The sequence below is a fragment of the Mustela putorius genome, unplaced genomic scaffold, assembly GCF_011764305.1.
Source record: "Mustela putorius furo isolate JIRA1106 unplaced genomic scaffold, ASM1176430v1.1 tig00003909_pilon_pilon_pilon, whole genome shotgun sequence".
In the NCBI taxonomy this organism is placed as follows: domain Eukaryota; kingdom Metazoa; phylum Chordata; class Mammalia; order Carnivora; family Mustelidae; genus Mustela; species Mustela putorius.
In genome coordinates, this window is record NW_025422057.1 from 18,999,946 (window position 1) to 19,026,183 (window position 26,238).

The 26,238-nt window shown below is 44.8% G+C and overlaps 1 protein-coding gene across 3 annotated transcripts in view; it reads right to left on the minus strand.

The window, feature by feature from the left end:
* The window catches only part of RBM20 (RNA binding motif protein 20), a 187,426-nt gene that overhangs the window by 60,652 nt on the left and 100,536 nt on the right, over positions 1–26,238 (minus strand). The window contains exon 1 of one of the 3 annotated variants that reach the window (XM_013062130.2): positions 11,143–11,335. The exons of the other annotated variants lie outside the window; for them this stretch is intronic. The gene's annotated coding sequence lies outside the window, so the exon portion shown is untranslated. Of the gene's footprint in view, positions 1–11,142; positions 11,336–26,238 lie in introns of those variants that run through there. 3 annotated transcript variants of the gene reach the window in all.

Consider the following 26,238-nt stretch of genomic DNA (forward strand, 5'->3'; position numbering starts at 1 on the left):
TTGGAGATAAACTCATGGCCACTAGGATTCAGGGTAGGACGAGTTAAAATCAGTTCAGCTACAATTATGGAGTACCAGCCATATCAATGTGATTGTGCTCTGCACCCCAGATGGGGGTGGGGATGGGAAGCAGCACGGCCCAGAGGCTAGGGGCACAGGTTTCCAAGTTGGCATCAAGATGGGTGTGAATTCCAGTTTGCTACTTGTAGGCTGGAGATGGTGGCAGATACTTATCCTCTCTCAGCCTCAGGGTCCTCGTCCTTAAAGCAGGGACAGCTGTATCTAAGCTATAGGCTTTTCTTGAGGGTTAAATGACAGGGTGTATGTAAATAGTTCTGCATGGTTCCTAGCACACATTAAGCCTTCACCGGGCAATGTCACAGTGACCATTTCTACTACTAGTCTTTTTACCATCGCCATAACGGTGACCATCACTATCACCATTACCATGACTATTACTATCAACCTTACCATAACCGTTAGCAACCACCATCACTATAGCCATTACTATCACCATTACTATTATCATCAAGATTACCGCGACCATGACTATTACCGTCACCATTACTAGCCACCATTACTATCACCATCACCATCACTGTCGCCATTACTGTCACCATCGCCATTACGATCACACTGTTCTCACCATTACCTTCACTATCACCCCGACTGTTCTCTTCAGTATTACTACTGCCAATACCATCCCCTTTAGTACGACCATCACCATCATCATTATCATCAGTGCAGGTGGCAGGTGGGCTCTGCCTGGGCAGAGAGACAAATCTTCCTTAGAGACAGATGGGGATGGAAGAAGGAAATGCAAAGAGATGTTCAAATGGATGGAAGAGGAGTAATAATAAGGGGGGAGGCCTGCGGATTGGGACTTGGGGGCATGGAAAGAGTTACAGCAGCTGCTTGGTGACCTGGTAGGTAGTCAACAACAGACTTAAAGGGCTGTGGGTTAACAACAGGGATGCAGCTGAATGAAGTTCAGCAGTGCGAACGTGTGTGGACACACAGCAAGGTTCTCCCTGGTAATGCTCAGCCAGCCAGAAGCAGAAGCCGAGAACTATAGCCCAGAGCACTGGAGTGCCTAAGTCAACCAGAAGGGCCACATTTGCAGTCAAGCCCAGTATCTTTCAAGATAATCTCCCAGGAATTTAAATTCACTTCCAGTTCGACTCAATTCCCTTTCCTGGTCAAGCAATGAAGGTGTCATTTCTTCTTACGTGCAGAGATATAAAATATAATCCAGGCAAGAGAGCTAGCTCATGACCGGGGAAGAGAATGTTTTCCAGGTTTGGTCACACCTTCATCACGTGGTCAAATCAAATACAGCGCAATGGTTGGGGCCGGGTCATTGCTGAGTCCTGCCTTTCCCTTGTCTCCTGGGAGCTGAACTTCAAATCATGAATTCTTAACTCTACCATAATGCTCTTAGAAGCTAGGTCAGGATGTGAGCCACAGAAACAGTCCCTGAAGGCCGGGTAACAAAGATGAAAATGATGGGGCACTTGGGTGGCTCAATGGGTTAAGCCTCTGCCTTCGGCTCAGGTCATGATCTCAGGATCCTGGATCGAGCACCGCATCGGGCTCTCTGCTCAGCGGGGAGCCTGCTTTCCCCTCTCTCTCTGCCTACTTGTGATTTCCCTCTCTCTGTCAAATAAGTGAATAAAATCTTTAAAAAAAAAAAGATGAAAATGATGATACCATGGTAATATCGGGGCTAAGGTTCAAACTCTAGCTCATTATCACAAATGTTAAAGGCAAGAAGAGGGCTTAGAGATCACTTAAGTTTAACCCACTCATTCTACAGAGGGAAAAAAAGTGGAACTTCATGAAGTTGGTGTAATATGTGAATCACCCCAAGTCACACAGCTAGCTAGAGGAGAGCAGGGACTGGAGTCCACGTCGCCTCATCATTCAGGGCTAATGAAGCTCTTTCGGTGGCACACATCCTAGTCAACATTCCTGCCAAGTCTTCTCCTTCGTAAGAAGAGGGAGGTCACACTTATTTTTTTTGATAGTGCTATCTGCTTAGCAACGATAGGGCTACTGGATTATCACTAGTGAGGACTCCGTGTTTAATTTCAAGATGACTGGGTTAGTGCTGGCATTATCCCATGTGTGGGCTCCAGCTATGACATTACCACGGGATGATTCACATTACCATGACGCCTCTTGCAGGTGTTCATAACAAAAATGATGATTTTACCATCTCTCTTTTGTTGTGTGTTTTTTAGTTGAAGTATTTTCTTTAGTTTAATTTTTTTCTTTATTTTTAAGTTAACATATGATGTATTATTTGTTTCAGGGTACAGGTCTGTGATTCACCAGTTTTACCCAATTCACAGCTCTCCCCATAGCACATAACCCATGTATGTACATAGCACATACCCAATGTCCATCCACACTGCCCACCCCCGCCCCTCCAGCAACCCTCAGTTGCTTGAGATTTTCTTGAGATTAAGAGTCACTTACGGTTTGCCTCCCTCTCTGGTTTCATCTTGTTTCATTTTCCCTCTCTTCCTCTATGATCCTCCGTCTTCTCAAATTCTTCAAATCAGTGAGATCATATGGTAATTGTCTTTCTCAAATTGACTTATTTTGCTTAGCATAATAGCCTCTGGTTCCATCCACATTGTTGCAAATGGCAAAAGATTTTGGGTTTGTTGATAGCTGCATAATATTCCTGTGTGTGTGTGTGTGTGTGTGAATTTATCAATTCATCTGTTGATGGACATCTAGGCTCTTTCTGTAGTTTGGTTAGGAAGACACAAAGAAATGGAAAAATGTTCCATGCTCATGGATTGGAAGAACAAATATTGGGAGAATGTCTATGCTACCTAGAGCAATCTACACATTTAATGCAATCCCTATCAAAATACCATCAACTTTTCTCAAAGAAATGGAACAAACACTTCTTAAATTTATATGAAACCAGAAAAGACCCCGAATCGCCAGAGGAATGTTGAAAAAGAAAACCAAAGCCGGTGACATCACAATTCCAGACTTCAAGCTCTGTTACAAAGCTGCAATAATCAAGACAGTGTGGTACTGGCACAAAAACAGACACATAGATCAGTGGAACAGAATAGAGGGCCCAGAAATAGACCCTCAACTCTATGGTCACCTAACCTTTGACAAAGCAGGAAAGCATGTCCAATGGAAAAAAGACATTTTCTTCAACAAATGGTGTTGGGAAAATTGGACAGACACATGCAGAAGAATGAAACTGGACCACTTCCTTATACCATAGACAAAAATAGACTCCAAATGGACGAAGGATCTCAATGTGAGAAAGGAATCCATCAAAATCCTTGAGGAGAACACAGGCAGCAACCTCTTCAACCTCAGCCGCAGCAACTTCTTCCTAGAAACATTGACAAAGGCAAGGGAAGCAAGGGCAAAAATGAACTATTGATTTCATCAAGATCAAAAGTTTTGCACAGCAAAGAAACAGTCAACAAAACCAGAAGACAGCCAACAGAATGGGAGAAGATATTAGCAAGTGACATATCAAACAAAAGGCTAGTAACAAAAATCTATAAAGAACTTCTCAAACTCAATATCCAGAGAACAAACAATCTAATCAAGAAATGGGCAAAAGGCAAAGAAGACATCCAAATGGCCAACAGACACATGAAAAAGTGCTCAACATCACTTGGCATCAGGGAAATACAAATCAAAACCACAGTGAGATACAACCTCACACCAGTCAGAATGGCTAAAATTAACAAGTAAGGAAACAACAGGTGTTGATGAGGATGCAGAAGAAGGGGAACCCTCCTACACTGTTGGTGGGAATGCAAGCTGGTGCAGCCACTCTGGAAAACAGCATGGAGATTCCTCAAGAAGTTGAAAATAGAGCTACTCTATTACCACCCAGCAATTGCACTACTAGGTATTTACCCCAAAGTTTATAGCAGTTGAAGTACTAATCAGTGTTTACACTTCATTAGCTATCTGATTTCCAGGATAATCAAATGGGAAGTTAAGTCAGATATGCTCGTTTCCAGTTTAGTTAAAAAGACTGAGACCAAGAAAGGTCTAGTAAAACACTTGAAGGCATTCAGCCAATAAGGGACTTGAACGAAGGTCCTTTTACTCTAAGGCCAGGATTCTATTCTCCACCCACATATTCGCTAAACAGAACTTCTCAAACCACATTCCTCGCTCTCTTTCTTTGGGTGTGATTTGTTTTGCAGGGGCTTTCTTTTGTTTCTTTAAAGATACTAAAATACAAAGCATTTTGTTTATTTTGTGATTTTTCTCCCAATTTGTCACAGTATTTCATTTTTTCCCCAGCTCTATTGATATATTCTTTAAGTTTTTTATTTATTTAAGTAATTTCTGCACCTGACATGGTGCTTGAAGTTACCACCGGCAGTACTATTGTTTTATAAAACATTTTATTTATTTATTTATTTATTTATTTATTTAAATCAAGATCAAAAGTCACACGTTCTTCTGACTGTGCCAGCCAGGTGCCCCACCAGCTTTATTTGATAGTAACATTGTCTAAGTTTAAGATGTACAATGTAATGGTGTGATATATGTAGGTATTATGAAATGATTGCCACAATAAGTTTGGTTAACAATCTAAGATGTGATTTTTAAATAACACATTTGGTGTTATGAAATGACCAGCTTTTTGGCCCACGGTACTCTTCCACGTTCCTTCAGTCAGCATAAGATTCTCTAAACCAGGGGACGTGCAGTCACCAAGGGGCATCTAGAGATTCTATAACTGACAAGAGAGGCCTGCCTTTCCTGGTGGAGTTATCAGAAGTGTTCAAATGTGCAAAAGAGAGCTGATAATGCCTCAAATAGAGCCAAGAACACACACTCTGCTAGCATCACGACAGGAAAGACTTACAGCAGAGCAGAATTAACATGGACATATCCACCAAGAACCATGCATTCCTTTTTTTTCTTTTCCTTCTTCTGTATCAATTTAATTTCTGTAAAATATCCTTTATTTTATAAAACAAGGGGCACCTGGGTGGCTCAGTTGGGAAAGTGTCCGACTTTTGATTTTTGCCCAGGTCATGATCTCGGAGTTGTGAGACAGAGCCTCAAGTCAGGCTCACATGCTGGGCATGGAGCCTGCTTAAGATCCTCTCCCTCTCCCCTCCCCGAAAAATAAACATAAATAAATAAATAAATAAAATGTTTTATAAAACAATAGTACTGCCAGAGGTAACTTATTTTTAATATTCACATTTTTTCTTTTGAACTTTAAAAGCTATAAAAATATGAAGAATATAATAAATCTTTACAAGTTTATTACCTGCCCATTGCCCCAAATTAACAAATGCCATGATTATGGTCATTTTTGTCTGATATATTTTTCTAAAAAAAAAAAACCACAAAATTATACAAAATCAAAGTCCCCTTTGAGACTCTGCCCATCTAATTCCTCCGTCTCCGTAGGGACATCCATGTGTCATGTGTGTGTCTATCTATATATCTGTCTATGTCTCTCTAAATAAGAAAAAGCATAAAACTAAGAGACTTTTCTATACCTGTGTATGCTTATAAACCAGCATGTAGAACTGTTTCAACAATACTTCTCCTAAAGAAAGAAATGCATATTCTCTGTAGTTAGTTCCTTCCTTCCTTCCTTTTGGAAAGGTTTTATTTATATATTTGAGAATTTGAGAGAGAGAGAAAGAGGGCACTAGTCGGGGTTGGGGGGAGCAGTGAGCAGGAATCCCGATGCGGGGCTCCATCCCAGGACCCTGGGATCATGACCTGAGCCAAAGGCATACGCTCAGCTGCCTGAGCCACCCAAGTGCCCCTCTGTAGTTTCTTTGAACACACTGAGGCTGCAGGCAGGGTGGTGGTGTGAAAAACTCGCTGACCTAGAAGAATCAGAAGACCCAGGCACCACAGCCACTGCTTACTCCCTGTGGAACCAGAAGCTGGTCAGCCCTCTTTTTATGCAGAATGAGAAACCTAGATGAAAGGACCTCCAAGATCTCTTCTACCTCTGAAATCTGAAAAACCTCAGGTTTCATTTCCTCATCTGTCAAATGGAGATAATGTCTGCTCTGGCTAGCTGTTGTCAAGAGTGAAGGTCATGGGGTGCCTGGGTGACTCAGCGGGTTATGCCTCTGCCTTTGACTCGGGTCAAGGTCTCAGGGTCCTGGGATCAAGCCCCACGTCGGGCTCTCTGCTCAGCAGGGAGCCTGCTTCCCCCTCTCTCTGTCTGCCTCTCTGCCTACTTGTGCTTTCTCTCTCTGTCAAATTAAAAAAATAAAAAAAGAGAGAGTGAACATGATGGGCAGGCTTGTGGTGAAGCATGACGATGTCGCAGGTAGAATCAAATAATATTTTAAAATAAGAATCAAATACTATTTAATGATGACATATAAATATAAAATGAACATTATTTAATAATATATTATTCATATTCATATACTACGTATTATTACAATTATAATATCACATGACTGATATACAATAAATGTTGTAAAATAATACCATCTATAATTTATTATTATTACTTCTCACAAATTAAGCTATTGTTAAGCTCCTGGAAATGCTTTTAAAGAAACTGTTGTTATATACATGGCGTGTTCAGATATTCATGTTGCTGGCCAGTCACCATAAAATCATTTAATTTCTTCTGTCTTGCCCTGCTGCTCCATTCGCCTCAATTATGCTCTCCTAGCTCCTGCTACCTTGTGTCCTAATTGTCTATGCAATTGTTCATCTGATGTCCTCGCTGCCCCATGATTATTTTGAAGGCAGGAATTACGTGTTCTGTTTCATGTCACAGCACCCGGCATGAAGTTGGGTGTGGAACCAATAAACACTCCTATACATCATATACACATCCACTGCGTGTATGTGTGTGTGTATGTGTGTGTGGACTTAGCAGTCACGTGTCACACTCTCCTTTTGGCTTCCTGGCCAGATGTTCCATGTGTATGTTGCTACAGGCTCTGAAGAGGAAGTTCTGAAGAGAACGTGGATGAGATTCAGTCTTTGAATATTGTCCAAATTATGTAAATACCACCAACCACATCAAGTATAAAAATTCTAAAATACTCAACAAATAGACTGGTTGCCTTTTTTTTCCCTTTAATGAAATTTGAAGAAAATGCGATTTTAGTGTATGATCTGAGATGTGTCTAATCTGCACGACTCTGAGATAAAACACATGCTCTGAGAATGATCCTTATGTTCTCCTGACTTTATTGTCAGTAGTTTGCATCACCGAAGTTTTTCTGGTAAATGCATAAGGATGGTTATAAAAATTTAAACCAACCTTAAATCAAAATAAAATTCTAGAATAATTGTTTAGAATTAAGATTCTCAGTCGGTATAGCTGGCCTTTTCCCAGAGTTCCCTAACTATTAACCCGGACATTTTAACCAATGTGACTTAAGCCAAATTATAGGAGTCCATATGAAGAGGCAGTGTGGGGTAGTTGTGGGGGGTGTAGCACTGTTTTGATCATAAGTAGACCAACTTATTAAACAGACTTTCCCACCGAGAGCTGTACATCTCCTTATGGTCAGTTTACCCTGTAGACCTTACTTTTCTCATCTGTAAAATGGGAAGGTCAGATGAGACATTTTTAAGGCTCCTTTATGCCACATGATTTGAGGATGGTGGATGTTTTCTTAAAGCTGTTACTTATGGCACATGAAAAGTTAAAATTATCCGGCCATGGTATCATGATAGATTTCAGTCCTGGGACGTCTGAATGTCTAGCCTCTACCCCTCCTCCAGTTCTGGATGACTTCAGAGAGAGGCATTTGACCTGCACTCAACAGACCTGTCTGTAAAATGACACGGTGAAACCAGAACTTTTTAAAGAGTTAGGTGGACATCAGGAGAGCTTCTTAAAACACAGATGCTGGGCTCACCCCTAGTTGCTATACCAGAAGGGCTGGGTTGGAGCCTGAGAATCTACATTTCTAACAAGCCCAGGGGACAATGATGCTATACATTGAGAACCACTAAACTAGAATGTGTTGAATCTACCTTGCAACTCTAAGAATCCATGGTGAGTTACAGAGAACTTACTAACAACTGTGTTTTCATAAGCCACTTCTATCTACTCAGCAACCAGTACACCAAGAAGGGCCTTCTTTTTTCATAAGGGTTTCAGACACTACAAAAAGAACTTCAGGGGCACATGCAGCTACCCTTATACCTACCTTCCTTTAAGAGACTCAATCCTTGGGGCACCTGGGTGGCTCTGTGGGTTAAGTGTTTGTTCAACTCTTGATTTTGGGTCACGTCATGACCTCAGGGTTCAGGGATGGAACCTCACCTTGGGCTCTGCACTAAGCAGGGAGCTGTGACAGTTTCCCTCTCTCCTTCTTCTGCCCCCCCCACCCCCGTTTGTGCTCTCTTGCTCTCTCTCTCTCTCTCTCTCAAATAAATAAATCTTTAAAGAGAGAGAGAGAGAGTTTTAAGGAGTGGGTTCAACAATTGGCCTCCTGGAATCAAAACCCTCAAGGTTCACAAAGCCTCAGGTAATCTCATTAGTTCGTTGAATAGCTTAGCATCATGTTATCTGGTTTGCAGAACAGGAAGAAAGCACAGCTCCATTTACACCAGGTCACCAATGCGGAGAATAAAAGAATCAGACTCCAGAATGCCAAAAATTCTTCAGTCAAGCAACAGTGTGAGAAAGTCCACCTTTCGAAATCACCCTAGGCTAAAAACAAACAAACAAAAAAAAAGTTTTTGACAAATCATCCTCGTCATTAAACTTCAAATGGCAGCCCTGCAATCACCAGGGGTGTTTTTAAAACACTGATGCTGAGGTCAGATCTCCAGAGATTCTGATTCACCCCAGGCATTGGGATTTTTAGTGGTTCCCCAGGAGAACTTTTGAGTTCTTTTGAGTTCTTGCCGAACCTGAGGCTTGCCAGTCTATAAGGGAATAGAATTGATCTGTTCATCATTACTTTGAGCCCCACAAGCCATTTTTTGTCACTACAAGCAGCATGACCATTTGTCTTAAATTATACTTAAGAATAAACACTGTGCTTTTTATAAGCCCACAAAGGATCACAAACCCTTTGTGTGATTGCAATGGGCAATCAATCAATTTCTCTTAGCTATAAACACCGAAGCATATTTTACATGGCTCAATAAATATTTTTTGTGGCAAAACTTTCTCCACAGTGCCCACGCAGTCTCTGCTGCAGAGAGCCAAAGGATGATGGCCGGGGGTGTCTTCTGCCATCTAAATTATAAGCACCTTGAAGACATCATCCACGACCCTAAAATCTTTCAGATTCCTGAGTGTCTATCTGGCTCAGTGCCGGGCAAATTAGAAGCACTGAACAAATTTTCCTCAGGGTTTCATTGTGAAGTACAGCGTATATGTTTCCTGTGTGTGTGCTGGGAACATACGCAGTCTAACTCTGTTAAATTCCTTAGCGCAAATGAGAATATTAAGATTGGAACATTATAAGTATACCGTGTAAATGTCTGTTTGAGAATGCATCCATTTCCCAAAGCGGATGGAGGTTTCTGGTGCCTTAAGACCCACACATTTCTGACTACAGACAACAAAACACAGGTGCCACCCAAGGCAGAGAGTATTATATATAGGTTACTTCTGGCTTTTGTCTCTATGTTACATAGCTGTGGCCATATGAAAGCTACTAAAAAGAGTGGATAAAAGGCAAAAAAACAGCAAAAGTCAAATGTAGCCATTTGCTTGTGCCATTCTGGGTATTTTCTCAGATCACCGCAACCTAAGCCTGTGGTTAAGATCCACGGACACTGAGAATTGCCTTGGCGGAGGCAAGAAAGAATGGTTAGAAGTCGAAGGCTGACTTTCCTTCCCCTCAAAACTGCTCTCCAGCACTTTCCTCTTCTACCCCATGCATTGCTAATTAGGAACGGCCAATGAGGGACATGTACTCAGTCCTCTGTGGTAAAATTGATTACCCTATTCCTATGGAAAATAAGGAAGTCATTTCGCTGAAAAGATCAAATTCCACAAAACCATACGTGGCAGCTGTTAGTGTATGCGTGTGGGGGGAGGGGAGTGTGTGAAAATATCTACCCTTCAGTTTTCTGACATCTTGGCAAAGGCGTGCCAAAAAAAAGAAGAAAAACATGATTCCAACACATATAAAGCAGAAACCAATGGCAATGCCACGTGATGGATTTTTTTTTTAAGGCTAAAAATTTCCCACGAGGTAAGACACATCACACATGCCATTTTACATCCCATTTTATGCGTGCGGATTTGCTTTAACACACTTGCAAGAAGAAAACCAGTCGTCCTCTCCCCAACGTGTCCAAGCTGCTTTTAATTGCATCAGATAAAGAAACGAGGTGAGTCATGCTTGGTTGTGTTTGAGCCTGCTCACGGATCCTCACACTCAGGTCCAAATACGTCCCCTGACTCGCACAGCAGATGTTTATACACTAGCTGGCTTGCTTGCTTGCTTGGGGACGACTAAAACAGCTTTGTTTTGAAATATAACTTTACTCAAAGATCCTTCGCAGCTGCAGAAGCGCGTATCAAGGCTCCTTCAGAGGTGCCGGGTAGCAACCTTCAAACCCTTCTTGGCAAAACATCTCGAGCTTCTGAATTCTAACACAGCGCTCCCCTCCGGGTTCGTGAACCTGACTCTGCCCTCAACAGACACAAGGCACTTGAAATGGCCTCAGGTTCCCTTTCCAGGCACAAATTCCAGCCATCAACACACAAGACCTCAGCCTTCAGAAACCCCCAACCCTCGTAAGGTTTCAGGATTCGGGAAAATGCCCCCTTCCATGCCCCCGGGTCTGGTGATAACGCAGTCCGTCTCTGGACAGCCCCACAACTTTCCTTTCTCAAAGCGTTTAGTAACCAGCGTAAAAAGAGCATCTAGACTTGCTGACAGGGGGATCGCCGATTTCACTGGGGTCATGGGGAGCTGTCTGAGGTCACATGCTACCCTGCCATTGTGAGTCATTTCTTACAATTTTTTTTTTTTTTTTAAACAGGAGGGGGTGGGGATACAGACAAATCGCATACTCATGCACGGATGCTTAGCGCCAAGAACATGGTCAGGAGAGCCGCCCGGACTAGGGCATAGGAAGCAAACCCTCAGTTCTCGGTTTCCTTCCTGTGCTGGGGAAAGGTGGGATGGAGTCATGCAACCTTACCTTTCCGAGAAAGACCAAGGCGCCTGGCACGGAGCGCTCACCTGAGGCCAGCGGAGCCGGGAGTCATTTTGGGTGTTGCGTGTGTGCCTCCCTAGAAAATTCCAATGACATTCTACCAGCTTTCTGCTTGCCAATCATGACAAGCGTCCACTTACACTCTCACGAGTCAGGGAAGGGGCAGAGGAGGGGGATCGCGGGTCAGGGAGTGAGTGAAAGAGAAAGAGAGGCCCCAGGGCACCGCATACCCGGCTGGAAGGGGAGTCACATGCCGCCAGGAGCCATTCCTGCTGCATTACACACGCCGAGTTAAATGGCAAACAATATCAGTCCGTGTTTATGCCACATGTTCTCAGCCTCTTCACATATCAGCACCCCCGCCGGCGCTGCACAGACGGGCCTCCTGAGCGCCTCTGAGGGAGGGGGTCTCGCGCTTAGGACACCCCCACTTTTAATAAAACCCCAAAGCTTCCTGTCCCGGTTTACTTTCCTAGTTTTCATTGGTGGTGGTGGTGGTGGTGGGAGTGATGGTGGCTTGTTTGCTTACTTGCTTGATTTTTTGTTTGTTTGTTTTGTTTTTCTCCTTTGGGCTTTCATGGGTAACACTCGGGTCCCGCAGGTGGCCAAAAAGGCATCTAACCATGGAGCCGCATCAGACAGCAGGGCACGCTGACCACCCCCCCGCCAGCGAACCTCCTGAACAGCTTGCCCCTTCTCGGTTTTATGTTTATGGAGTAGGAGATGGAGTGAGGTGACCCAGCAGCTCCCCTGCCCAGTGGTAACGCCGTGCTTTTCAACAGAAAAAACGGATGGTCTCCTGCTCTAAGCGGCGGCTCTTCAGCATGGCGAGTCCCCCCAACTCGCCCCACCCCCCGATTAGCTGGAGGGGTTTTGTTTGTCAAAACTGGGGGATGCTGCCAAAATCCTGCAACGTTCAAGAAAGACCCTGCAACCCAGGTTTACGAAGCCGCGGACATCAACAGAACCTCCACTGAGAAACGGCTACAATGCTCAAGCCCTTCCAGAAAACACGATACAAAACAAAGAAGAAGAAGAAAGCCAAGACCCCCTCCCTGGGAGGAGCTGGCAGAGCTGCAGGGTCCAGGGATGGGCTTCGCCTGGATTGTGGTTTGATCACTTAGGAAACGGCTCACTCTTCTCTCCAGGAGTCCTTGTTCTTCTGTCATTTTTTCCCTCCTCTGTTTCCAAATCTCACCCCGTAATATTTAAATCATCAAACCAAACTACCCCTTTGGTAAGGCTCTAAATCCAAACCAGCTGTCCACGGGGACCTCGCTGCCACGATATATAAAACGGCCCTCAGCCCAGTTGGTCCTGCCTGGACGGGCTGGTGTTCATCTGTGATGCCCAGTATCTAATATAATCTCCTCTCGAAATTATTCAGGAGGCTACGCTTTTTACAAAGTAAAATTTTCCCCAAAGGCCTTGTACAGGACCAGGGATTAAAGCCCACTGGGTTCTCCTATGTTATGTCCACCCCTAAAGGCAGGGGGGCAGGAGGCAGGTTAGGTCACTGGCATGAGGGAAGCTTCTCTCTGCTAGGACTCAGGGTGTGACCTTCCTGCAGCCCGCTGAAAAGTCAAAGTGAAAGCCAGTCCACAAAGCGCATTTCCAGCTGCCCACCAGGGACGTGAGCACTGCCCACTTGCCCGGTGAGCTCTGGGGAAAGCCTGGGGGCTCTTTCTTCCTAATTTAGTCATAGCCCACAGGCTGCCCCAGGCTTGCCTGGCTTTCTGCCCCCGACTCAGTCACAGACACCCCAAGGCGCCAGTCCCAGATCCTGACCTACAGGACCCAGCCAACCTGGCTGCAGCTGCATTTCTGCTCAGGCTGTGGGTCCCGCCCATGATCTACCAGGTTTCCCCAAGGCACAAGGTTCAGTTCGAATCACCGACCGCGTATTTTGTCCTTCTTTAGTCTCTGTCTTATTTCACAATGCTCAGGATTTTCTTAGGATAAGAGTTTACTGAAAAGTGCTTCACCAGGAGCGTCTGGGTCAGTTAAGCACTGGACTCTTCATTTCAGCTCAGGTCATGATCTCAGGGTCGTGAGATTGAGCCCTGCCTCAGGCTCTGCACTGAGCATAGAGCCTGCTTAAGATTCTCTCTCTCTCTCTCCCCCTCTCACTCTGCCCCTTCCCCCCAACCCACTTTCTCTTGAAAAAAGAAAAGAAACAAAGCAAGCGCTCCACCACACACATCTCCCCAAATGTGTAGGAGAAGAAAAGTCAGTATTTAGAATGAGCCCTTCTAATTGTGTGACCTGAGCTCGTATCCAGAGATTAGGATGCAAAGCATCGGCACAAGCTGATCATCACAAACTGCAATGTAGTAAGCACCTATTGAGTACTTACTGTATACCAACACTGCCAGGCAAGGAAGGAAGGAGGAACACAAGGTAATACTGAGTGTAGATGTACAAGGCATTATGTTGCCCACTTCACATACTTGATCATCACAAGTCTTAAAAATTTAAGATCATGGGGCACCTGGGTGGCTCAGTGGGTTAAAGCCTCTGCCTTCGGCTCAGGTCATGATCCCAGGGTCCTGGGATCAAGCCCCACATCAGGCTCTCTGCTTGGTGGGGAGCCTCTTCTCTCTGCCTGCCTCTCTGCCTACTTGTGATCTGTCTGTCAAATAAATAAATAAATAAATCTTTAAAAAAAAATTTAAGATCACTATGCCCACTTTATAGATGAGAACACAGAGGCTCCAAAGTGACAGGGTAACTAACCTAAAGTCCCAAAGTCAATCTATGCTCTTTTGGTCAATCCTATTGACCATTTGATCCCAAAGGCCTGTCCTTCCACTAAAACATGCCCCAAGGTACAAGGTGAGTCATAATTGTATCTAACAGAATAAAACAAGATGAATGAGGCAGGTAAGATGTGTTCCAAGTCAAATGAGATCAGAACTGACTGCATAATAAGTGTGGCCCAATGCAAAATGAAAATGCAGGGTCACTGTTCAAAAATTATTAAGAAATTCAAGATGGCAACAGCAGAGCATTAAGTTAAGTGCAGAACCCTTCGAATCAAAGGGCCTTATGAGAACACATGCCCATGAAGCCAGTCCTGACAGGGCAGGAAGAGCTCTGAGAGGTCAGTTGTGGGGATGGGAGCTCCGTCATCCGTCCACACTGCCCCCAGCAGTTTCCAGAGCACTGCAGCCCAGAATCCTCTGCAGGACAGCCAAGCCTCTCCCTGTTTCCTTTGGCCATTCTTTCTGCTGCTGCAGAGCTGGCATTAATGTGAGGCATGAGAAAGGTCCAGGGGGCACTGCTTGGGTTGGGAGAAGCAGGAGGCAAATCTGGCCCAAACAAATCCTACTAGTCATTATGATACTGAGTTTCTTCAGGTAAACCGTGGAAAGAGGTCATTTGGCCTCCGCTCCTGAGGAGATGCCCCAGAGCAGTGGTGTAGTGATCCTCAGTGGAAGGATGGGTGAGGTCATGCAGGATAACAAGAGACACAAGTGGCAGGGACACGGCACCAGCTCTTGTGTGAGGAGTGAAGGCAGAAAAAGGCTGAGAACCAGCGAGTATAAGGAATAATCAGCTGGAGTGGGGAACACGGGGTCGGTGCCTGGCGTCCTCACCAGCTCACTGGGTGACCTCCAGTCAGCCGAGTCCTGGGGGCTCAGGACACCCCAGTGCCAAGTACACAGGAACTTACAGACCTGTTCTCTTTTTGTGAATGGCCCAATTTTTATTTAATAAAATCTTTATTTTTCAGAAGTAATTTTTTAGGGAAAATAAATTCAGTTGGGCTAATGGTGCCCATCTAGCTTATGAGGACCTTCAAATGACACCTTCATATTATAGAATGTAACCCAGCCCCTTACCACAGCAGACACATCTCTCCTGGAGAACCATATGCCAAAAGTAAGGGCAAGGGACATGGGAAAATGAGGCATCTGTGCAAGGCATGGCCATGTTCATCCTCTCCCGAAGACCAACGCACATAACTTGGGTGGGTTTTCACACCTGCTCGCCAAGAAGGCAGAACATGCGACATGTTGTCCAGGGGTAAACAAAGGTTCATTTTACGACCTCTGACTTCTCACCAGAGAGACTGAAGTCACTAACATGAAGACAGCTTCTTGGCACATGCCACAGCTCAAAGTCAACAGCCTCTACCCTTTCTCCTGGCCTGTCCCCCAAACCGCTGCTGGTCTGGGGGCAGGGAGAACCTAAATGCCATCAGGCAGGACAGACAGGGAAAGGCAGGGTCACGGAACAATCCTGAAAGTGGCCTTGGGTCTTTGATCTCTGACTTAACATTTCAATCTCCTTGGCTCAGTTTCCTATAATTCTTAGGGCAGTGCTGAGTAACTGTGTTTTCTTTTGGGTGTGCACGTTCAAAGAGAGTGCTAATTAGTGACTAATCCGGCTAGCCCAGGCTGACAGACCCGCGTAGCTGGGCCTCCTATAGTTCCAGCCCTCTGCCTTAGGTTGTGGATCCCCCTAGAATCTACCCACACTGGACAGGCAGAGCTGGTCCCTGCGGTGGCCACTCCCTCTCTCCCTCTCCAGGCAATTCCGGTCCGGTCAAACGATCTCTCAAGACCACTTGCTCTTTATAACCAGGGCTGAGTTATACCATCTTCAGCAACAGGGGGGAAAGAAAAGAGGAGGTCCTGGGTCCCTGGGATGGATGGAAGGCAGCAGTAATGCCTTGATCGAGCCGGGCAGAAGTTTCAGTCTCTTGTCACAGGAAGATGCAAGAACAGAACAAAGACAGGACTCGCTCCCAGAATGGAAAAGCTCGGCCCTGGAATGGCTACTTCCTGCACAGACAAAGGCCAGCCACAACCCATTAGCAGAGGAAACCAGTCAAGAGTTGTGAGTCACACGGTGTGGGAATGGGCCCTTCCTAGAAAAGGAAGCCAGTTCTTTGTTGATCAGGGTTTTTTAATTCCCTTCTGGGTAACTGTTGTTCCTCATTAGGTTCTCCAGGGGCCCCCAAAACAGAAGCCGGAAGCATTTTTAAGTTTTCCAGGGTTGCTTTTTTTTTTTTTCTTTTTAAGATTTTATTTGACAGAGAGAGAGAGACCGATAGAGGGACACAAGCAGAGGGGAGCAGCAGGCAAGGGAGAAGCAGGCTCCCCGCTGAGCAGGAAGCCTGATGTGGGGACTCAAACCCAGGACCCTGGGATCATGACCTGAGACAAAGGCAGACACTTAATGACTGAGCCACCCAGGCGCCCCTCCAGGTTTGCTCTTTAAAAGACTGAATCTTCCAGACATAAATCCGGTGCTGGGTTCTCAGGACCTTTGCACAATCTGTTCCCTCTGCCTAAGAGTTCCTTCCTCCAGATTTACACTGTGCAATAGGGTAGCTATTAACCACATGTACTTTCTCAAATTTAAGTTATTAATATTAAGTACAATTTAAAACTTGGTCCCTCAATCATACTAGCCACATTTCAAGTGTTCAGTAACTACATCGAACTAGCTAGATCACACAGCATTTAACATCTTCAGCATTCGGAAAGTTCTACTAGGCAGCATTGCTTTGGATCTTCATGTAATTGGCTCCTTCTCAACCTCTGGTCCCTGTACTACTGTTATCCTCTCAAAGAGGCCACCACAGACCCAGGAACCTAAAGGACATATGGTGACTCTCTGTCCCCTTATCTTACCTTTATCTCTATCTGAAATTACCTTATTTGTTTCATACTTGATTGGCTATCCCAGCCTTGGAATACAATCTCCATGACAGCAAAGAGCTTGTCTGCCCTTTTTATTGCTGCATGTCTAACACCAGAACAGTATCTGGCACAAACAGAAACTCATGTCAATATTGTTCAATAAATGAGTCTACTCTGTATCTGTGGGATCAGAGCACACCAGCCACCCAAGACAGCTGTCACTTATCTTCCCATGGACCAAGACAATAGCTAAGCATGGGCCCCAGTTAGAATATTTGGGATGCTGGGTGTTGTGGGAGTACTGGGGAGAAGCAGGGTGGCTGAAACCCAGCCTGGTCCTGATTCTCCTCCAGGAACCCAGTGGCCTTTCATCGCCTCCATCAGTCAGTCAACAGGGCCGGGTCCAGCTCTTGTACTGCCCTCCTCTGCTTTTGCAAAAGATCCAAATACTCTCAAATGTATTAGACACCCTTCAACACGCGATCACTTCTTCCTCCATTGTGCATATGCAAAACTCAATGACAGGCTGGGATCCTAAGTTTTAAGGACTGGTTGGTATTTTTTTTAAGATTTGTTATTTTAGAGGGGGGTCAGGGTCGAAGGGAAGGGAGAGAGTCAAGGAGACTCCGCACTGAGCTCGGCTCCCAGAGCAGGGCTGAATCTCACAACCCTGAGATCAGGACCTGAGCCGAAACCAAGAGTCAGACACTCAACCAACTGAGTCACCCAGGCACCCTGATCTGTTGATATTTTAATACTCTGCATATTCTATGAACACTTTCTGATGTCCTTTCCCGAGTAGGAGGTGGAGGGAGTGGACTACAACTTTGTTTTACTATGAACTTCAATTAAAATTTGAATGGTAGGGCCACCTGGGTGGCTCCGTTGCTGAAAGCAGTTGCCTTCGGCTCAGGTCATGATCCCAGGGCCCTGGGATCAGGCCCCAAGTCTGCTCAGCAGAGAATCTGCTTTTCCCTCTCTGTGTGCCGCTCTGCCTGCATGTTCTCCCTATCTCTCTATCAAATAAATAGATGAAATCTTATTAAAAATTTTTTTTTGAATGGCAAGGGGACACCTGGGTGGCGCAGTCAGTTAAGCTTCTGCCTTCCGCCCAGGTCATGATCCCAGGGTCCTGGGTTAGAATCCTGCATCTGGCTCCCTGCTCAGTGGGGAGTCTGCTTCTCTCTCTCCCTCTCCCCTTCCCACTGCTCATGCTCTGTCTCTCTCTCAAATTAATAAATAAAATCTTTAAAAATTTTTTTGAATGGCAAGAATATTACTTTCAGCAAAACATCATCCCCATGGCTAAACACAAGAGGAGCATCAAGATAAAAGAATTGGAAAACATACTACATATCACAGTCCTGAACATTCATAGCAAGCTATACAGAGGAGGGGGGCGTGGAAACCGGTCACACACAGCGAAAGGAGAATGATAAGCAAAGACGAGACAAAAGTGAGCAGGTGGTATCTGCTCAGAATCAATCCAAAGGGCATAAATATAAAATAAAAATAAAAATAAAATATAAAATAAACCGAAGGGCAGCCTGGAGCAGCTTTGACAGCGTACCGTCCAGTTCCTACTAAGGAAACAAATCTGATTTTAAGCTGGTTTCCTCTTAAAGGCGCACCAGGCAGTTGTTTCCTAAATCTCTAAGTGCTCTCTCTCAGTGACACCAACTAATAAGACACACCAGCCTCAGTAACGGAGGAGCGTGGCAGGACAACGGAATTGTGAGAAAACCAGCAAGAAGAACAGGCACTTTTTATCAACCGAACTCCAACTGCCACTTCCCGATGGCGCACGGGAGAAGAAAGAAACACGAACAAGTCAGCTACAAGAGAAGGGGAGCAGGGGCGACAGTTTTCTCCTCCAATATCCATTCGGAAATGAGTTTTAGGAAATTGAGTTTATTCTGATGTACAAATCATGAATTAACTTTTGTTTTGTTGGCCAGAGCTGCTTGGAGCCTGGTGATAAGCAGCAGAATTGGTTTCCAACTTCAGGCTTTCTCCACTTTGTCTCTTGCTGAGTCTTTTTTTTTTTTTTAAAGATTTAATTTTTTTATTTGACAGAGAGAGACAGAGGCAGAGAGAATGCGAGTGGGAAGAAGAGGGAGAGGGAGAGGCAGGCTCCCCACTGAGCAGGGAGCCTGATGTGGGGCTCAGTCCCAGGACCCAGCGATCATGACCTGAGCCGAAGGCAGATGCTTAATCAGCTGAGCCAACCAGGTGTCCCTTGCTGAGTATTCAACAGAGAAGCACAATCACCTTTGTACCTTGACCCAAGGATGGTCCTCCTCCAGGTAGAAAGGTCAATCTCACCGATGTGAGTCCAGGTTTGGGAGGGATACTCATTGAGGTATGGGGATGGTCAGAACCAGGCAGATCAGCCGAATCAATGGGAAGACAAACATCTTAGGTCACTTACAAGCAGCCCTAGGTTCCCCTCTAAATCTCAGTTTCTCTCTTAGGTCTTTGAGCTCTCTGCATAGGACAAGATTGTCAGCATTCTGATGGCAAGGACTCTACAAGACCCAGCACGCTGCATTCCAGACAAGAGAAGTCCATTAAATGTTTCCTGAATCAACCAATGATTTATAGGCTTTTCCCCATGTTGATTATAATTTCAGAGATTTCTGATCATATTTTGGAAAGGAGGACCAGAAGTTCAGATTCATTCTTGACATTCAGGATTTAAAGTTATAAAAACTTGATCCAAGACCAGCTAGTCAAAATGTAGTGTTCAGGGTGGGCCAAAGACTGGACTCGCAAACCTGTCCCCAGTGCACCCACTCGTCCCTGGCCAGAGTCAGGAGCTGACACACATTGGAGTGCTAGGGCCTCAGGCCATGAGAGGAAAGGCTGCTGACTAATGCTGTCCTTCCCGTCTGAATCAAAGCCAGCTGCCCTCACTGCTGTCCCTGACTTGAAGAGGCTGGATCTTGGCCACTGCTGGGCAGCACAGGGCCAGGCTGAGGTGGTTGGGGAACCAGCTAAGAGTGGTCTTTCTTTGATAGCTATTTTTTTTTTTAAGGCAAGGATGCAACTTACTGGCCAACCAATTGAAGTTACCCCTTGAGGAAGGAACAAGTGGCCTCAAGCAGGATGGGCTCCACCATCCATCAGAAGTCTCACGTTTTTATCCCAAAGTCTATGCCAGGTCAGTCTTCCAAATGGTTACTACCAATCTCTTGGAGCAAGTAAAAACGTGGGCCTATATCCCCTTGATCCTTTTGCCCTGTAAAGTTCCTACTGGCAAATATCGTTGTTAAATACAAATGCATCATTTTATGCAATAAAAATGTATAGCTATTTTGTATAAGGCAGGTTAGGTAGTGGGATATTCAGATAAACCCTCTGGCTGAGAACAACTCTGTAGAAATCATCTTAAAGGCAATGAGGAGTAGAAAAGATAGCACAGTCCTGCCAGTCCCATTTTGGAAGAAGACTGAACCCAAAGAGTTTGGGGGATTATGTGAGTGCCAAAGTTGCTTTTTTCTTGAAGACTTTGTAGGGGTACAGGTGACAGAAGGCAAGGTGAAGTTTGCTTTCAATGTAAGGACTTACAGGATACCTTTTCCTGTACTAAGCTGCATTCTAAAGGGCTACAGACTCGGGATTAGGATGAAGCAGGATGAATCTGTCACCTCCTGTTCCTCCCCAAACCCATAGGCCCAGAAAGAAGGTTGCTCTGGGGGCCAGTAGCATCTCATTCATTGACCCAGGATAGCTAAACAAGTGTCTGCTTTATTTGTTAAACTCTGCATACATGCTTTACAAATTTGGGGATGTGTGTGCCATATTTTAAAATTGAAAATGATTAAAAAAACATCAACAATCACATACTTAACCCTTTCAACTATAGTCCATGTCCAGACTTTTCTATCTTAGCTCAGTGTTCAGCAAACTAAAAACCCATGAATGAGTTCTCCGGAGACCATCTCAACCAGCCTATGTCTACAGCCAAGTAAATGCTTACTATACCCAGTTCGCAGACGATGCAACTAAAGTCTAATGAACTTGATTGATTTACCCAAGTCCACAGTGATTTCATCCAGAGAGTTAATTGAGAATTACTTTTACTTCTATTTCTCAAAAAAAAAAAAAGCAAATTCTATCTTTTTAAAAAGATTTTTATTTATTTATTTGACACAGAGAGATCACAAGCAGGCAGGGGGGGGGGGAAACAGGCTCCCCACTGAGCAGACAGCCTGATGTGGGGCTCCATCCCAGGACCCTGAGATCATGACCTGAGCTGAAGGTAGAGGCTTAACCCACTGAGCCACCCAGATGCCCCCAAATTCTATTTTTAACTCACCCCCCCCATATACCCATTCTATATGTTACAAATCCATCAGAAAGATTTCCTAGTGGTGTATCTACAGCACTGAGATAGCCCCAGAACTGAGTCTGCATACCCAGGACTCTATTCTGCATATTTCAGAAAGACAAGCTCATGGCCAGAAAAGTGTGAGTGCCTGTAATTAACAGGGCTTTTGCAAATCTCTCCCTTAATATTGATGCAATGATACAATTCAGATGGTGCAAGAGCAGGGATTAAAAAAACAGGACACATAATCAAGCCTGGACTTGAGGGTGGCTTCCCAGTGAGATGCTCACCGAAAACAAAGCTGCTAAAACCACCAGCCACACATGACACTCTGGGAAACAGCATCACACCACCAGGAGCAGCCATTGCCCCAGAGCTAGGAACTCAGAGGAAGCATCACCTAGCCTGGGGGGCTGGGCAGGGACAGTGAAGGAGGAGAGGCAAAAACGGTAGCAGTGGCTTAAGAAGTAGATCCTCGGGGGCGCCTGGGTAGCTCAGTGGGTTAAAGCCTCTGCCTTCGGCTCGGGTCATGATCCCAGGGTCCTGAGATCAAGCCCCGCATCGGGTTCTCTGTTCAGCAGGGAGCCTGCTTACCTTCCTCTCTCTCTGCCTGCCTCTCTGCCTACTTGTGATCTCTATCAAATAAATAAATAAATATCTTTAAAAAAAAAGAAGTAGATCCTCGGAAGTTTTTAAGAAACCACCTTCCTCTTAATACAAATATGTGTTTAGAGAGCAACTTCGTTTACTGCTAATTCTCTCTACAAGCATCCAGCAGGTTAAAACAACTGCCATAGAGCACGAGATTTTCAACCCTGGTCATTGCAAACACAAGAGCTTTATGTTGCTTCTGGGCAATGTCCACCCTTCTGGGATCCCTCGCACTCTTGGCTCCTGTCATGCAAACGCCATCACTGTAAGGAACCCCCTTCCATGAGAACGCGCTCTTCGTGGACGTCAGCAAGCTGGTGGTGAAGTTAAAACTTGCACAGTCAAGTTCCGGCCAGCGTGTCGGGAACTGTGGGTTTCCAGAGGTGTGGCCATTTTCTCTCAAAAGGTTCAGGTCACAGAGAGCCTGGGTGGCTCTGTTTTGGGGCATATCCTAGAAGCCACAACTATGACCACAGAATGGAGCCTCCGAAAGCCCCTTATTTCTCAAACCACCTTGCAGGGACGGAACCCAGAAGATGCAAAGGAGAGATGTTCAAATGAAACGAAGAGTGGGAGAAACAGAAGAGGGAGGATAAGCGAGGAGATAGGCTGTGATGGGGAATGTCCTTAGAGGTGGAGGTCAACAGAGGGATAGAGTGTGTCTACACCCCCAAACGGATCCTGCTCCAACTGCCTCTCAATTTCAATACTCGGTCTAGTCTCTTAAAAGTCACTTCTGTGGCAAAGACAAACGATGAGAGGATTCCCTGCCTTTCAACTCTGATTTTTGTGTCATTTAGCACTCAGATTGGTTTTCCAGGGGCGTCATGTAAAGTTTGAAGAATCTGTCTACACACACACACACACACACACACACACACACTATTTAAGATGACTAAGATCTCGTTTGCACTCCCTGCTTGGATTGAGAGCAAAGACAACTGGAATTTCAAATACTGCGTGGAAAACAGCACCAACTCCTCCCTCCTTTTTTTCAAAGCTCTCTCTCCACAGGCAAAAAGGAAAGGATCCTCTCCAGCACTCTGGTCTCCTCAGGTCAACCCCATTTCGCAGATGGGAAAAGTCAGAGAGGCCTGCAGATCCAAAAGGGAGGCAGGATTCCAAGACTCCCGTTTCTAAATTACCAGCCCGTAGACAACCATCTTGACCAAAGTACCGGTAACTCCCTAGACACCCCTGATATCCATCCTCTGTGCCCATCCTCCCAACCCTGCACCATACAGGGTGTATTTCTTGGCTCGTTTTCAGACTATGACTCCAGAGCGATAATGGGGAATAATGGAGTCCAATTAAGCAGGTACATCAACATCAGCAGCACGACACTCCTACTCAGTCCCACTAATTAAGAATCTCTGCCACTCGGTAGGGAACACACTTATAGCTACAGGGCACCCAGATCCACCCTGCCAAGGAAAACAGAAAAGTCTAGGGCTTCAGAGACATCAGGCAGCACCTGTGAATTAAGAGGTCTGGCAAGTATGAGTTGAATGGAATGATAACCATTTGCACGCACTCGTACAGAACTCATGCTTACGAGAAGGCTCTTCCCCATGCATTCTTCCTTCTCTGCTCCTCCTGCCTTGGTCTCCTCTCCCATGGAGAGAAGAGGGAATGTGAGAGCCACCAAGGGAGAGGACCTTAGCTGATGATCAGTCCAATCCTCTTGTTTTCCAGAGTGAAAAGCTCCTAAGAGGGAAGATTCTCACTCTCGGACACAGCTTGGGGATGACAGTGCCAGGACCAGAATCAGACTTTTGGGGCCAGGCCAGGCAATCTCCCTAATACAGCTATGGCTTCCACACTGCATGCCGATCTGGGTTGGCAGTTGTTTTGTGCTTTCCTGTTTTAGTATATGTGGTGCTGCTGAAGCGAGCATGTGATGTGTTTTCTTTAAAAAAAAAAGTTTTGATATAAAAATATGGATAAATAAAGCAAGTTGTCATATTCCCACCATCCAGAATTAACCAAGGTTAACATTTCCTCAACTTTAACATTGAAGGCAAGCATCTCATCCTCTTCTCTCCCATTCTGCCCAGAGGCAACATCCCTGTGGATCGTCTCATACTAAATACTCATAAATCATGGTACTTTACCACAGTCAATTTATCAACCTTTTCACTTTTGAGATATTGGAGTTTGGGGGGGGTGTCTTTTCTTAAAAAAATATTTTTAACCCCTAAGGTCATAAAGATACTCTCCTGGATTATGTTTTAACAGTGTCAAAGTTTTGATTTTCACATCTAAGGCGAGCTAAAATTTATCTTTATGTATGCTATGACATAAGGAGCTAATATTTTTCTGTAGAAAGCAAGTTGTCTTGGCATGAGTCACTGAAGAGCTCAGCCTTTCACACTGGTTTATAATATATGGCTACCCATGCCAGAAGTTCACAGGGATTCTTAGGTCTGTTTCTCTGCTCTAATCTGTTTTATTGATCCCCTCATTCTTTAAAACTTTTTTGGGGGGGCACCTAGGTGGCTCAGTGGGTTGAGCCTTTGCCTTTGGCTCAGGTCATGGTCTTAGGGTCCTGGAATCGAGTCCCTCGTCGGGCTCTCTGCTCAGTGGGGAGCCTGCTTCCCCCTCTCTGCCTGCCTCTCTGCCTACTTGTGATCCCTCTCTCTGTCAAACAAATAAATAAAATCTTAAAAAAAAAAAAAAAAGTGAGCCCAGTAGTTTGGAGAGAAACATCACCTTTAAAAATAAAAACAAAAACAAAAAAAACCTTTTTTTCCCCAGAAGTATCAGACCTATCTATGCACCTTACTCTCCCACCAAATGAATTTCAGAATGGTTTGTGTAGTTTTAAGAGGAATTCTATTGGAATATTCATCAGAATTGTGTTAAATGAGATGCTTTCATGCAAAAAGTTGTCCCATCTATGAAGATACCATTATCCACTTATTATATACCCTGATAATATTTTATGATTTTCTTCATCAAAGCCTTATCTATGTTTTATTTCATTTATTCCCAGGTGCCATTCAGTTTAGTTGTTATTATGAACAATATTCTTTTTCCTATATGTTGCTGTTGTTTTACAGAAGTACTATTGTTTTTTGTATGCTGATACTGTACTCTGCAACTATGCTTATCTCTTTTATTTTATATAATACTTTTGAAAGTTCTTGAATTTTGAAGGTACACAATCATATGATCTTCATATAATGAGAACTATGTCTCTTATTTTCTATCCTTGTGCTTCATTTATTTCTCTTATCTTATTGCATTGGCTAGGTCCACTAGCACACCGTTGAACAGCAGTGGTGATACCTAGTATCCTTGCTCTTATTTCTGACTCTATCTGGGAATGCTTCTAAGGTTTCCCTAGTAAGCATGATGTTGGCCACAGGATGGCAGTTGCCTTTTTTCATGTTCTCAGATGACATCTTCACAACTAGTAAGCTCCAGAGACACCTGGATGGCTTTGTCAGTTTAGCTTCTGCCTTTAGCTCAGGTCATGATCTCAGGGTCCTAGAACTGAGCCCCACATTGGGCTCCCTGCTCAGCAGGGAGTCTGCTTCTCCCTTTCCTTCTGTCCTGCTGCATGCGTACATGCTCTTTCTCTCCCTCAAATAAATAAATAAAACCTTTAACAAAAAATTCCAGCTACTAATTTCCTTTGCAGTAAGGCCTAAATCTAAGTCTCATACATCTTTCCATCCACTGTTGTACAGTGCCTGTCCCACAGGAAGTGAACAATAAATCTTGCTGCTTCTATGTTTTGAAACTCCACTACTTGGTGTTTCTTTTGACACTTTCTTGCTTCTCTGACCCCAGGAAACGCAGTAGATACTGCAGCAACATTTGGCTAGATGGCTCTTTTTTTTTTTTAATTATTTTTTTTTGCCAGATAGTTCTAAGGTGAGGCTTTTCAAGTGTGTGTGCACACATGTGCGTGTGTGTGTGTGCGCGGGCGTGGACATGTGTGTTCATACTTAAACTTTATGGAGAAGATGGCTCAGGTACTGAGGCTCTGAGAGTTCATGAAGAAGACAAAGGATGCTGTTTTTTTAAAAAAGTGAATTCTGTCAGGGATTTGGGATTTGGTTACCATCTGAAAACTATCCTCTCCCTCCTTCGTTCCATGTGAATGAGGATTTTGGGGGGTATTAACTGGCCCCAGAATGGCCTGACTTTTCCAGAAACAAAAGAAGCAGCAACTCCACGGGCAGGACAGGGCTGCGCATGCATTTCAGCTGGAGTGATGCCACACACCTTCTGGCTTCTCGGCAAGAATGCATGTTCCGGGAATGTGACCAGCAGAGCCCCCCAGGGCTGCACATGCAAACCACCCACCAGGAACCACCTTCAGTCCTGACGAGGAAACGCTGCTGCTGAGGAAGGGAGAAACAGAACCGCGGGCCGTCCTTCCTTCTTGCACACAAGCTCCTGCTCCCTTTGCCCCTGACAGAGCCACCGGCC